This window comes from Lytechinus variegatus, chromosome 5 (assembly GCF_018143015.1).
Source record: "Lytechinus variegatus isolate NC3 chromosome 5, Lvar_3.0, whole genome shotgun sequence".
NCBI classification, from domain to species: Eukaryota; Metazoa; Echinodermata; class Echinoidea; order Temnopleuroida; family Toxopneustidae; genus Lytechinus; species Lytechinus variegatus.
Genome location: NC_054744.1, coordinates 6,345,985 through 6,362,106, shown reverse-complemented (window position 1 = coordinate 6,362,106; position 16,122 = coordinate 6,345,985). Strand labels below are relative to the sequence as shown.

The 16,122-nt window shown below is 37.3% G+C and overlaps 1 long non-coding RNA gene across 1 annotated transcript; it reads left to right on the top strand.

Annotated features, from left to right (window-relative positions):
• Positions 1-6,136: 6,136 nt before the first annotated feature.
• Positions 6,137-15,497, top strand: LOC121414738. Its single transcript, XR_005969899.1, has 3 exons — positions 6,137-6,326; positions 14,022-14,199; positions 15,191-15,497. It is a non-coding gene; the product is annotated as an uncharacterized LOC121414738 (long non-coding RNA).
• The last annotated feature ends 625 nt before the right edge of the window (positions 15,498-16,122 follow it).

Here is a 16,122-nt window from a genome sequence, read left to right as displayed (position 1 = left end):
AATAAAAGGATTTCCAAAGTTTTCAATTAGAGATACTTCCGCCCATCTGAAGGATGGGGTGTCGTATATTTCCGTGCCTGATGCGTGCCAAAAATCCATATACCACACCAACGAAATTCACGAAACCAACTAAAACCGGTCGTTATAGTTCATTACTTCGGGAGTTTTTCGTTCAGCGATGTATTACGGTTGATTCAAGATTAGAGAAAATAAGCCCAGAAATCTTTTTTAAAAAAATTGATGAAAAACAGCAGTTTAGTTCTTGATTATAAACAAACGACACATTTTCTCTTTTTTGTCAGCTTCAAAACTTGGATGAAACTGTTGTTCCTGTTCACCAATTTTCGACAAAGACCTCCTGGATGTTCTTTGTCATTTGACGGGCACTTTAAATACATTTACTTTGTTCTTGAATATTCTATACGGTGCTGAGCGAAAATGCGCTCCTTTGTCTCAAATAATAATGGATTTTGTCTGTCCATAAGCTGCGGTTTCTGTCAGTGTGGCTGTATAGTCTGCAGGAACAGACCCTGATTGAAACTTTGATTAACAAGTGTGTCTCCACGCAAAGACTAGCACATACTAAACTTGCTGTTTTGAGAGGGCCTTCGGTACACAAGCCATGAGTAGGCTGCACATTCAGACCATTAACTCAAGTAAAGAGTTTGCACAGCAGACTAGTGTGACTGTGGGAGGGTGTATAGGCCTACTTTTCTGGTTTTGAGTAATATTTTACTACTAATCCATAGATTTTAATACTGAGGAGATTTAAGGAAGGCGCCCTCTACGTTCGTTGGTTGCTGCCCTTATTATTTCAAAAGTGACTTTGAAGGGAAAAGGAACCCGGCAGTAGCATAAATGAGACTAAAATTACAGTGAGGGAACCAGACATTGGGTGTTGGGCGAAATTCATGAAAAGCTGCATGCGTGAAACTTTTTAAAAACTTTTTAGATTAAAAATTGTAATTTTGTGATAGGTTTGATATTATATTCAGAAAACGGTTTTCTTTTTCCTTTTATTTTCTTGGTGGTTATTTTTTTTTTGGTGTTTGTGCATGTGTTGGGGGGGGGGGGGTCCATGGTCCCATGCACGGTCCCAATCTGTAAACAGTAAAGCAAGTGAAATCCATGACGTGATACACACACCATTATAATTTAGGAAAGTCTAGAGATCATCGGGGGGGGGGGATCTCTTTTCAGTTTGATTAAAAACAATAATGCTCCCCCAGGGAGTGGATAATTACACTGTGAGCGGGCATGCCAGGATCCTATGACCAGTATCAAAGCATCTGTAGAAAACTAGCACTTAGAAACGTCATCCCAATGTATTAAGCGCATAAAATCGGATTATTATTAATGAAAATGTCAAATAGATAAATATTTTGTTTTATCATAAATTTTGTATTGTACATGATTTATTATCACCATGTTTGATTCTTTTTTCTGTCTTTTTATTTATTTATTTATTTTGTTACCTTTGTATTACCTCTTATGCCTATTATTGCCATTGTTATAAGTTGTTATATTTCTTCTATGTCCCCAGGAGGGGCCGTCAAAGAAATAAAATCATTGTCATTGTCATATAAACTTGTCTAACATCATTTTCCTCGAGAAGTAGGGTTTATATACTACAACCTATCTGTATCTGTCCGTTGACGTACAATCACCAGCATCTGGTTGTCGCGTACGTTTGGGTTTAGGGGTCAAGCGCTAAACACAGTTAATTTTGGTAGTGTGCTTTGGAGACAAGGGTGTTGATGTCCAAACTTTCAAGTTTGAGTTTGAAAACTCCTACGTCTTTAGAATTTCTGACATCCTCAGAGAGAAGGTTCCATTCTGGGATGGTCTTGGGATACAGGGAGTGTCGGTAGCAGTCTTTATTTGATCTTATAACATTGTATTTGAGAGTTCCCTTTTGTCTTGTTCGATATCTACAACTGGTTGGGTTTTGAGATTGAAGGTGGGCTGATATGTTGGAGGGTACAAATCCATGTGTCTCTTTGTACAAGGTTGTCAGTCTAGCCTTACTTCTGATGACTTTCAATGTGTCCCACTTTAGTTTTTGTAGCATCTTGGTGACACTAGATTCCCTACTGTAATCCTTCAAAGTAAATCTAGCCGCTCTATGTTGAACCCTTTCTAATTTGTCCTGGTCTGATTTGTGTTGTGGATCCCAAACTGCTGCGCAGTATTCCAACCTTGGTCGTATTAGAGATTTTTATATGCAATTTCCTTTGTACGAGTCCTGCAAGAGTGCAGATTTCTCTTTAAGAGTCCCAACATCCTATTGGCTTTTGATGAAATTTGGTCAATATGAGTTGACCAACATAGGTCCCTTGATAACTCCACACCGAGATAGGGATGATGTTGAGACAAAATAACAGGTCAAAATTTAGAGTTTATAAATCGATAAAAACGCGAAATCGACGATTTCCGCGATACTTAGATACGCTAAAAATACGATGTTAACAAAATAAGACTTAGATGATGAAAACAAAAAGGTTAAAAAAGTGGATTTAAAACAGATAGACCGGAGCTATCTCAAGGTGCGTGTTGAGCGCTTGACGACCCCGCCAACCACTAGTCTCCTTTATGAGAACAATAGTTTGAAACGCCCTTTTAAAGAAAGTTTTGTCCTATTGTATGCACTTGGCCTGGCATACAATTAGATTTCATCATTCATAATTCATTAATAGGCATATCCCCGATATCATGAAAACCATATACAGCGCGTCCCAGAAAAAACGAAACCGAGATTTAGCGATCATTTATCGTTACTTAATCAGAAATAAAATAGACAAATGACCTACCAAATTAAAGCTTAGAATCTCTTCTTTCATCTGATATTACTTAGATTATTTCTCATTCACGCCTGAGTGAGCAAATACAATTTGAAGAAAGGATATCAAAAACTCATTTGGCGGGGGGTATCTGGGTTTCAAAAAGAAAACCACATTTTTGCAAAGTTCAATATCTCCTCTTTAATTTGATACCTAAATTACAGAAAATGGTCAAGAAATAACAAAGTTCTGGTCATTTGAAATAAGGCTTGAATTTCAATAATTTCATAAAATTAAGAGGTTCTCCAGGCTGGCTTTCAAACTCACTCGACACTCTGTTTTGTTGACGATCAGCCATGCATTAAATCTTTTGTTCACCATGCGAAAGCTTCTGTGGGAAACCGGTGAAAACACGTTTATCTCATGAAATTATGGAATTACAAGCCTTATTTCAAATGACCAGAACTTTTTTTATTTCTTGACCATTTCCTGTAATTTAGGTACCAAATTAAAGAGCAGATATTGAACTTTTCAGAAATGTGGGTTTCTTTTTGAAACCCAGATACCCCCCGCCAAATGACTTTTTGGTATCCTTTCTTCAAATTGTTTTTGCTCACTCATGCGTGAATAAGAAATAACCTAAGTAATATCAGATGAAAGAGGAGATTCTAAGCTTTAAATTGGTAGGTCATTTGTCTATTTTATTTATGATTAAATTATGATAAATGATCGCTAAATCTCGGTTTCGTTTATTCTGGGACGCACTGTATTTTCTATTTTTAGGACTTACATGCCAGACAAATACATGTAGACGGTGCACAGGACAGTTAGCCATGAAAACATAAACATGGGGTCCATGATGAGTTCTGATTATTCAACTTCTGTTTCCTACACACAAAATTGTCCAGTGTTTTTTTTCCAATGAGAGCAGCAGGTGCTCCGGTCCCCCGTGACCAAACTCTCCTCCGACAGGTCGCCGGAAACTCCGGGTGTCATTTGCGCCGTGCCCAATCCATATCCTTGTCGTTCCACGGTCACGCCAGGAATGATACAATCCTCTTCATTCGCATTAATTGCATGCATTATTACAAGGCGCCAAAATAAGATGCATAAAATATGACGTTGCTCAGACAACTACGCATGCGCATACCATCGCTTGTGACGTAATAAAACAATGCGCGCATGATCTGTGAGTCTCTTTGCGATGTGGCTTGCACGTACTGTGTTTCAGACAACTTGGTAAGAAATTATAGATGTCTATCATTCTGTGTTCATGGATAGGGCATCATGCTAGTGATGATTATTGGACCATACCTCGTTTGTTAACCACCCTTTTTAAATACTAGTTCATTTTTGTTAACTCTTAACAGAATAAGTAGAGAAAGCTTAGAACGCATATAGTCTTTGAAATCCTTCTTTTTAGTTTTCATATGTAGTCAATGGTACTCCCCTCAGTTATGCATAATTACCAACCCTCAAGAATCTTACGATCCTTATCATCTAATCTCTTTAATACAAATTCCAGTTCCTGTGGAATTCTCTCCTACAGACTTGAAAGCCCAGACTTCAGTGACCACCTTCAAGCTATATAAGGGCGACCTGAAAACATAGAAAGCTGTTTTTGATAGACATTGTTCAGAAAGGTAGCTTTTGTTGTTGTTTTGCTCTGAAGCGCCTTGAGCATCTAATCAAGATGGAAAGTGCGATGTACAAATCTCATGTATTATTATTATCGTTATTGTTCATTATGAAGATGTTCGTCATCGCGGAGAATTCAATAGTATACAAAATATGAGTTGAATGGATCATTATTTCATCCGTTCACCGAATGAAGTATTCTGTCCATTGCGACACCTAAAAATTGATTTATTTTTTCATATGAAATTTATGAATAAGTTCGATGCGAAACATGCTCATGCAGCGCAGTAAGAGTTTGCCGAAGTAGGTCTGTTGATTGCTACGTCATTACAACATGCGCACTGCTGGTGCCTGCAGCTGCAGTCTCGGTGTGCGAGTGCATGGACAAAATCGTATGGATGGCCGGATCAAAAATTGCACGGTTGATGACGTCATTGCAAAATGGGCTGAATGAACAATAACAAACAACCAATCAAATCACAAGGATCTAGTCATATAAAGGGAACTAATTGGGGCTCCACATAGAGGTATATCTATATTGTCGTCGTCCCAAGTTTGCGCACCTATATAACGGTTGAGTTCAGAGTAACATTTCTTTTTGCAAAGTCTTTCCTTTAATTGATAATGTTCCTTGTATTATCATGAGTAAGTGTACGAAATATCTCATACAAATTTAAAAGACATCATAGGATTTTCTTGTAAAAAACCTTGGGCAGTCATTTTCAAATTGAAAAACAAAAAATGATAAGGCCTACCCCATATCTGCGCGCCCATTCTCTTTGCACAGGATTTTGATATTTTGATGAGAAAGGCGGCATTTTGCGGCCGTCACATGAAATACCCAAAATTCATTATTTTCCAACATTTTGAGTCGGATTTTTAATGAATCTGTCTAATATGTTGCATGTATAAAGTTTGTGTTCTTCTCTCTTCTTTTATTAGAATCGCGCAGATAAGCGTGTGTGCAGACCCCCCCCCCCGGGGGGGGGGGGCACTTACATTGGTGAGGGGATAAAGGCATGCGCGATAAAAAAAACACGTAAAAAGGATGTCTTTTTGACGATAGGGCACGTTACGTACGTAACTAATCAGTCAAAAATGACTAGGGTCAGCTGGGTGCAACTGTTATTCTAGACATATTTAACTATTTTCTAGTCATTTACTATTTTCTAGTCATATACTAGAACAGAGTTATTTCTGACTAGAATATATGTCAGAAATGTGACTATCAGTGATATTGCCATATCAGTTACTCCCAACTGACTACTGGTCTTGTCAATTTGACTGATTTGTTTTAAGAGTGTGGGAGGGGGCTTCAGCCCCTCCCCCCCCCCCCACTTTTTTCCAAGACCGTGTACAAAAACGTAAAAATGACCATATGATTGTGATTTTTAGCATATAGTCACCCCCCCCCCCCCACTTTTAAAACCGTTCCGCGGCCCCTGCTTAGTTTTCAGCTTTTACCAGAGTTTTAATCTCAGGTAAAAGTTTAAAGTTTTAAGCAACAGGCCCCAGCGAGCAACATAGAGATGGCCCCAGTCATAGAGATATATACTAGGCCTATACATCTCTGTGGCCCCAGTGCAGCTAGCTGGCTCCATGAAATATCTGACCAATCAGAGTACACTTCCGGTTTCGTCACACTCTTGATCTAAATTAACCCTAAATTAGCTGCCCAAGGTTATAAGCTAAAAAAAACTCAGTCAACAACAACAGTACTGCTTGATTCTGAAACATGTTGGCAGCGGTCGGACTTGAGTGGTTTCTATTCCTGCAGAAAGAATGGTGACTTTTATTCCACTACTAAACTATGACTAAACTTTTGCCTTGCCAGACTAACCAGGGAGCTGAGCTCCAGACAAGATTAGATTGAACTTTGAAGATGTCAGCCCACTCAGCCCCACACATGTAAGTCTGTGTTAGTTAATTTTCTATCTTTACTTGTTCATTGAATGAGTGCTTGTAGGCCCTAATTGAATTAATGCATGCCACGGACACCCGATTCGCATATAATTCTGTATAACTCTCTATCTGTATCCTTCCTCCATAAAGGGAAATGGGGAAAGAGTTCCAGATGCACTCGCCTCTAAAAATAACAAAAGATTGTTGAGACTTCCTGTTCGTTCACGTCTTCAGATTTTTTTATCACTTTTATTTTGTCTCGCCCACCAGAGGTGAAGGCGAGACTGATACCCCTTTCATAGACCCAATTACGCGGCTAGTAGCAGCATAATTTGGTCATAAAATCAGAGGAGGAGCAGAGTTATCCGCATTATTTTGATGCTGCAATTATCTGCATAATAGCACTCATTCAATGAACAGTTCTCAGTTATCATGGTTATATCTCCATGTGTGGCAAAATACCTTGTTCATTGAATGAGTGGGTGGCAATGTTTGGCTTATTCTCCTTTTTTTGTTTGGGGCAAATGGTTGATTTTTTTACACTGAGAGTTTCCACTACACCTATTGTTCATACAACTTGGCTCTTATTTAAATTTGATACTTTAAATAATTTTTTTCTTCATTGAAAATAAAGATCAAAAAATTAAAATTTTCTTGCCATATTACTTTCCACCAATAGAGGGCATACACAAAAATATGCCCAAAATTCAAGTTTTTGAGCGCTCTGGTGATTACAAAAATTATTCCCAAGTTACTAATGAAAATAAATTGCAACTGTATGGAAATTAGTAATTTTGGTCACAAAAGTTACATTTTAATGAGTTTAAAGTGTGTGCTCTGTACAACATTGGCATACCATAGTCCTACATGTACCTGTAGATTCCTCACAGGCAGGGTGGTAGCAGTGAACAAGTGCATAATAGCAGCATCGGGACCAGATTTTGACTTCATGAACGCATTTCGAAAGTAATGCGGATAATTGCCATGGAGTGGTCACAAGGTCACCCTTTTCCAACGCAACTGCATCGGAGGGGGGGTGTGCGGTTGCCATGATGATTATCCTCCTTTTTCAGGACTGGCGCTCGTAAAAATTAGTGCGGATTATTTTCGGAGTTAATGAACGCAATTTTTATTGAATTATCCGCATTACTCTTAGGTTGCTAATTGGAGGATAGGTTTATGAAAGGGGTATTAGGGATTCAAATGTCGTCCGTCCATCACAAATCTAATAACACATAAGTCCTAAGTTGCTTTTCAACCAAACTTAGATGGTAGATGGTCTTGGGGGACCTGCATGTGATGCTGCAGTCAGAGGTCACATGAGAAGGTCAAAGGTCATTTTCAGGTCAAGGTTAAACAAGACTCTTATAACACCTAACTCTGCATCCGTAAGTCACTTTTTAACAATACTTGGATGGTAGATGAACTTAGGCGACCTGCATGTTTTGCTTCAGTGGGAGGTCACATGGTAAGGTCAAAGGTAATTTTCAGGTCAACATTAAAGTTTACGTGCAAGGCTCTTATGACAAGTGTTATTCCATCCCAGTCATTTCACAATGAAGTTTTCATACAATTCTGTAGCATGCCCTCGCAAATCACGATATTTCTGGTTATTTTCATTAGTGGGCGAGACACAAAATCGCTTTTGCCTTGTTTGAATTATGGGGAAAATTGTGTATGTTCTCTTTAGGGACAAATTGTCCGTTATGTAACATGCCATTAATTTGTTTGATTAAAGTCTGTAATTAGAGGGATTTAGCTTATGACATGAAACTTGCCTGTAATATACTAAGAGTATTGTGACTTCTATCACACTAAGTTACAAGTTGTCAAATGAAATACTTTCAGAGAATTCTCAACTTGAAAAATATGTTTCAAAAATTGTCTTTTTTTCTGTATCCCATACGTAACGGCCCATCTTTTCTCTCTAAAAGTTCAAGGTCAAATGTCACCATTTTTTTGCATTATTATTCTTCAAGATGTCTACCATCATGAGGGTATTCAATCTAATCAAAGTCAATTAACACTATTTTTTATTTCATTAAAGCCTCTGAAATGTCCCATACGTAACACGCTCAAATTCTTGGACTTTCCCTTCAATATATTTTTTTTCATGTGGATAAAAACATATAACATCTGTTCATATGCATTATCAATTGGTTTCTACTTAAAATATTCTCATATTTTATCCGATGTATTTTTTTTTACTCATGTAGAATTTTAAACTATCTAGCAAATGTATGTTCTGAAAGATTGGAATCTTAACAATATGCAAGTGAAGAACTTCCATAAATCCAAATACATCTACTTCTAACCTGAAAGTTTCATAAGAAGAAAATGTGTTTGATCATACGAAAAGTATATTTACAGGATGAGAGAATTGGATTAAGCTGTTTTAAAAAAAAAAGACCTGTAAACAAATGGCACTAAATTTTTTCAAGCAGCCATCCATTTATAAGGAAGCACAAACAATATTTGAGCTACATTCTTGCCTTTGATGTCTGGTGTTTCAAGCTGGGCATTGCTCCATTGGAATATGTTTGTTGTTATTCAGTCTAAGATTAAAACTCCTTGATCCAATAATATGGTCCTACAAACTCTCATTCCATCTCAATATTTATGGCAAATGTCTTGTCAAGGCTTTTATAGAAGTAGAGGGTGTTGCAAGAAAACATTGTGATCAATTGCAAATAAGTGCTACAATTTTGCAATTGATGTAGTTGTAACCATAGCAAAATCTTCATTATTCTTGTCGCAACAAGCAGACCAGCAATCAAGTTTGCAATTGATTCGAAGACATCATTAATTGCTAATTAACAATCGATATACTAATTATAACTGTAGCCAATTTATTTTTATTTTTTGGTCGCAAGGAGCCGACCAGCAATGAAATGCAACTATAGATATTTGTTTTATACTTCTTGATGTTAGAAGCCATCCAGCAATCAAGTTTGCAATTGATTGGAAGACATATGATTGATGGCTAATTTTACAATTGATATACCAATTTTAACCAGAGCAAACTGATTCTTATTTCTTGTTGCCAGAGGCAGGTCAGCCATCAAGTGCAAATTTTTAATTTACAAGACTAATAATGGTTTTTACACCTAAATTTGACTTGCAATTGATTGCAAGTTTCTTGCGATGCGCCAGTAGACCGTGATTTCTGTTTATTTGATCTTTTCTTTGTTGCTCATACGTATGCTTTTCATTGCCAAATCCCCCACGTCACTATCCTCTCTTCTATGTTCATTCATTATTCACACAGTCTGACATGGAAGAACCAGTCAAGGACACAGGTGCTTCATTTGAACCTGTGCCCACTGATGATAAAGGTAGGTTGTTACCATGGTTACTGATTTTAGTTGATTTCTACCACTCAGCTTTATTCAGGGATACATCCCCCCCCCTCCCGAGATATCTTCATTCCATAATTAGCTTTTCCAGCTCCACACAGTGTGTCTCTATATTCATTCGTGTGTTGCTTTTCCAACCTTCAAAATGTCAAGTAAATTGATCAGGGATCTGTTTGGTTAATCAGATTACAGTAACTTTGTTTGGGAATATATATTTTGTAATATCAATACACATGTTTCCACTTTCATTCATATGTTGCTTTCCAACATTCCAAATCATGAAGTAAATTGATCAAGGACCTGCTTTATACATAAATACTGATGATGATGGTAACTTTGCCATTATGGCTTTCATCTTGATTTCGATTGGCTATTGAGCCCTGTTTGACCGTGGTAAGTACAGTAATGGAAAAGTCACCATAAATCGTAAATTCTGAATGTTACCGGGTCCCAAGACCATTTCACTGCACTGTCAGCACGACCAAGTTATCATTCCTGAACAGTCATCCCATGCGTAGTCAGTTACCCGAGCTTCTCAGTCATCAAAACTATTCAAAGGTCAGCAAATGACCTCTTGTCACCGTTGATAGTAATTGTGAAATGGTCCACATTGTGTTGTGTAGTTTTATTACCTTTTTTTGATCAGCACGATAAGATTCCATGGATGTGGATGCAGTGGCGGACCGTGACCGGAGGAGACAAAGCATTGGAGGGGCACAGCATTGTTCACAAACAATACAGTGCCCCTCCAATCATTGTCTCCTCCAGGTCACGGTCTGCCACTGAGTGGATGTTTAGTCAATCTCAAAGTCTTTCTCTTATTAAAGGAGACTTGATTAAAAAATCGCTCTATTGAATAATTTATCAAATAATTAAATCAAATCTGTTCACTCTTCCTGGTGCTTTGATAGCCAATACACCTGTATGTATCTTCCTTTTTGTTGTTGTTGCATTTTTACAAAAAAAATGTTTCTTGATTCAAGACAAGAGAGAAAGAAAAAAGGAAAGTTATAAGTATTGAATAGAAAGCATCTTGTATACTTCATAACGTGGTGACAGGACTTTTGCTTCTGCGACAATGTTCCGGGCTTAATTTCGTCTAAGATATAGGGTTAAGGTTGCAATAGGGTTTTATGTTAGGTTTGAGATTAGGTTTAGAATAGGGTACAGTATTTAACCCAGGGTTGAAGTTGGTCATGTGATTAGTGTGTGGAATTTAGAGTGGAGCAATCGTCGCCAGAGTGAATGTCATAGAACCCATTATGTACCTCGTATTGTTACACAATATTCCTCATAATAATTTTTTTGCAGAGTGTCCACTCATCGGGTACATCATCAGGGGAGACGCCGCCCCCATCACACCAACGCACAAGACGCACAAATTTGTGATAACCAACTTCCAGGTACCGGCCAAGTGTGCTCACTGTACATCGTTGATGCTAGGTCAGAGTAGGCATGGCATGATGTGTGGTGGTATGTGTATATTCCGTCATTATTTTATATCGTTTAGCATAAACCTTGTAGGTGTTTCATCAAAGTTGTCACCACTGACTAAATTGTCATTGCTGACTATTTAAGTGAAATCCTTGCTTTTGATTGGCTGAGAAGCACTGGCCTCTGTTTGTTACTCTGATAATTATGATAATATTTCGCATTTATATAGCGCTTAATGTATCAGAACGACCTCTCTAGGCGCTCAATAGAAATATTACCCCAGTCATCGGATCCTTGCATGCACGCATAAATTGTATGCACCTTCTCCACTCCCTGGGGAGCATTCCAACAAGAGTTCCAAGACTCAATTGCTAGGCATACTACATATAGGCTTTAACATCCTACCGGGTACCCATTTAACACCTGGGTGGAGAGTGGCAAAGTGTGGATTAACTCTAAAAAGAAGTGGGGGGGGGGCTGATTCAGCCCCTCCCCCTTGACATTTTTCGTGACAAATCCGCCGCTCGAAATTTGTGACCACGTCGCTTGTGACTTTTTACTTTCAAGACTCGCGCAACTTTTGAGACCAAAATTGTGACCTCGGGTACGCGGTTCCAAAATTAAGCAACATTTTGTAAGTGCATGCAGTTCCCAAATTACTCAAAAACGTGAATTTGTGTACAAATCCAATGCAAATAGTGTTTTTAGCCAAAATTCATAAATGTATCATCTTTTTTTCCCCTTTCACTGCTTAAAATCAATTAATTTTATCTTGTCAAAATAAAGTCCCCGACAATTTTCATTGAAAAAACAATAAAAACAACAAGTCAAAAAACAGAGAAATACATAAGAAATTTAGAAAACAATAGAATACATAAGACAGGGCTCCACACCCATTTTTTCTACTGGTTCAACCTGTTCATGTCGGACCAGTAGATAAACAGTTTTTCAAATTTTACCTAAAATCTACTGGTCCCCCAAAATAAAGAAAACATTTAAAAAAAGGTTCAAGTTTATTTTTTCTAGCCTTTCATTACCCCTCAAATAAAATGAAGGAATGAAGGACAAAAAGAAAGCAAGACAGAAACGAAGAAAGAAAGAAAGAAAGAAAAAAGAAAGAAAGAAAGGATAAAAGAAAGGAAGGAAGGAATAAAGAAGGAACAAAAAAGAAAGAAAGAAAGAAAGAAGGAAGGAAGAAAGAAAGAAAGAAAGAAAGGATAAAAGAAAGGAAGGAAGGAATAAAGAAGGAACAAAAAAAAGAAAGAAAGAAAGAAAGCAATAGGCTTACAGAAAGAAAGAACAAATCCAGAAAGTTGTAAAGAAAAGAAAGAAGAAGCAATAAAAAGCGAAGGTAAAAGGGGAGATGGAAGGAAGGACAAAAGAAAGAAAGAGAGGAAGGATTGAAAGAAGGAAGAAAGGAATTAAGGAAGAAATAAAGGAAGGAAGGGAAGGAAAGAAGCAAGCAATATAAAAAAAGTGTGTGTAATTCCCAATGGCGTCGGTTTATTTAGTCAGAAAAATGAATATCCATTACTCTGGAAGACTAAACTACTCATAATATTGGCTGATAACCATTATGAAACCCATTGCTTTCAACAATTCCTGCTAGCTCAGTGAGTCAGGCGACAGACTGGAGATGCCTTGTTCTGCAGCAAGAGGTTCAAATCCAAGTTCAATTCGGAAGTAAGAAAAAAAAAGGAAAAAGAGAACGAAAGAAGGGGGTTTGGAGAAGTATTCTTTGAACTTTGATAGGGACATACCTGTAGGAAATCTTTCCTCAAAAAAAACAGATCAAAGGTCAGTGATATCAGGGAGCAGTATGCGGAAGGGATGACCAAAGGGGGTGGGGGCACTCGAAAAAGCACCACCCCTTCAGAACTCCCATCTGATCAAAGATCCCTGTGCCAGGGCATAACTTACAAGAATATGCCCATCCATGCGCAAAGAAAATAAAAGAGCAATAAGCAGACGAAAATTAAATTAAGAATAAGCCAGTGAAGCGAATGGAATAAAGTAATGTTCTGAAGTACACTCTTAAATCAGTCAGATAATGAGAAAGTTATGAGCATTTGAATATTGCGAATTTGGGATCACTAATGCAACATGGAGCTCTCGGCAGTGCAACAAAGATGTGTGATGTCACAGGTGACCAACTTTCCGTGTGATGGACTATAAAATGACCCCAAAATGTCTATTTTGCTCTATCTTATGTGATCTCTTCATCCTAATGTAGGAATTCTTTGAAAATCTGTATTGCATGCCCTCCTATAGAAAGAATCTACTGATGGATGTCATAAGGGGCAGTTTAAGTGAAATATAAAGTAACTGGAATGTTGTTCACATGTGGCATCACACATCTTTGTCGCATTGTTTGCCAATTGGAGGATCTACATTACAATAATTTCCAATGCTCACACAAATTTCGTATTATTTGATCAATCTTTCTCGAATGTTTGTTGTCCTGTTTCTTTGATTTTTTCTGTTTTCGTACAAGTTATCTTGTTCCAAAGGTTTCATTTTCCTTTAATTCCTTGCACGCTAAATTAAGTTTTAACTTAAGTAAGGGGACAATAAAGTATCAAGATTTCCATTGATACTGATGATTATTCTTTAGAGATTGTCCAAGAAATTTTGCTATGTATTCGCATCTTTAATATGAAGTTAGGAGAGAAAACTAAGTATTACGATTGTTGAATTTAATTGTACAAATGTGCAAAATTGCAACATCAGCGTGCAAAGGGATAAGGTCGGAGTTCGCTGGTATCAGTAGAAATGACTGGAGACGCTTTCTATGGGTCACAAAGTCATCAATTCTGTGTATATTGATTTGTGTAAAGCAGGTGAGATTGTTAAGAGTCATTCCACTTCAGAACCAAGAACTAAGTTTTCTCTTAAATTTATTTTCCTACAGAGGGTATATAGAGTACTGTTCACGAGAACACAGCCCTAGAAAAGAGGTTCCATCTGGCAGAAGTGACCCAGCAGGAAGCATAGAATATGGAGGTAGATCAAGAAAAAGTTGCCGTCATGCTGGAGGATGAACTCGAGAAATTCAGGTCAGATGTCCAGAAGATGCCCAGAAACCAGTGGTAAGTTGTGCAGTATTTATCATTATTATTTAGATGCATAGGGTTACTTTTAGAGGCGCAGATATTTTTTGACGTCTTGCGAGGTTGTTTCAAAGAGACAAAATGTTAAAACTGATTTTTAATGTGTATGCCTATGAAAACCATCCAATATTTTCCATATTGGATGAAATGAATATTTTGCCCCACCCATAAGATTATCATTGGTTATTAAATGATTGTGCGTATGAAGCTATTGTTCCGTCGCAATGAAATTGCATTGTGTATTAGTTGCGCTTTTCATAATTATGCAGATGACGTGACACTACAGCTAGTTTATGTGCTAATAAATAATTGTGCGCATGAAGCTATTACTTAACAATGAAATATGCTCATGATTGACATAAAATGGTGAGTAAAAACATTTTTTTGGCTTTATTAATTTATGTTGAAATTTGTGGGGGTATCTAAAATATATTGGATGACCTATTTCCTGGGATGCATATAAATATTGTTACTCGCTGAAGAACAATATTTGTATGCATTCCACTCAAGGCTAACCAATATTCTCGAATTATCTTCACAGTGTGTCCCAGAAGAAACGAACCTGAAAATTATATTGGATGTTCTAACATAAATTAATAACATCAAATCTTCTATTTGATGTAACTTTGGCAATAAGCCATTCATGTATGAATTATGATGCTCTATTCAACTCGGCTAACGCATCGTTGAATAGAGCATCTTTCTTTCACCTCATGCGAAATCTCGCACCATCGCACTCATGCCTATTCGCTATTTATATATTGGCAGTCCATTTGTTTAATGAATCAAAGATGAGCATTGTTTATTAAGAAACAGGACTTGTTTTCCTTAACAATTTTCTAAATGGAAAACAGAAAATGCTTGGTATTTCAATGTCACAGTCATTAATCCTGCACATGAGACCTACAGAGCCATTTCACTTCAGAATTGAGAGTTGAATTTTATTGTATTTTGATATTTGTCTTTACAGAGGGCATATAGTGCTATTCACTAGAACAGGTCCCTGGAATCAAGGGTTCATCTGGCAGAAGAGACCTAACGGGAAGCAGGAAATATGTACCAAGATTAGGGAAAATTTGTTGCCATGCTGGAGGATGAACTCAACAAACTTGGGTCAATGGACCAGATAATGCGCTGGGATATGCCACCAGAACCAGTGGTAAGTTAGGCAGGATTTACAATTATTGTCTACAGAGTGCATCCCAGAAAATAATGAACCCAGAATTATTGATGCTTTAACCTATCCTTCGTAATCAGTATAACAGGGTTCCCAGCCCATCAGGGATATCAGGGAAAATTTACTTTTTCCAGTCAGGGAAAAATCAGGGAATTTGATTTTTAAAAATACCTCAAATCGGGGGAAAATGCCTCAAATGAGGGGAAAATCAGGGAATTTTGATCGATCCAAAAGTCGAAAGCATATTAGTCATATTTTGTTGATTATCAAAACAAAACCCATTGAATGACTGGTTATGGTTTATTTTTTTACTTCTAATTCACTGCAACAACTTAGAAAAGATGCAAAACTGGGAACGGGTTCAAATAGTCATCAGGGAATTTTGTTTTCTTGAAAAGCAGGGAACCCTGAAATAGGTGACTGATTGTTGTGAAGGTCAGATTCTACTCTTTCATCTAAATTAAATTGGACAATTAGTCATTTATGAAATGCACGAGTAAAAGAAAGGAACAATTTCAAGAAGGGATACCCCAAAAATCATTAGGTGGATGGTATCTGAACTTCAAAAACAAAACCACACATCACAAAATTCAATATCTGCTCTGTGCTGTGCTGATTTATAAATCAGGGCAATACCAGCACTAAAACGTTGACATCGTAATCACCCAACTTATTTTTTATCATCTCAAACGGATGTCTTATAGCATAGTGTTCATATAACATCT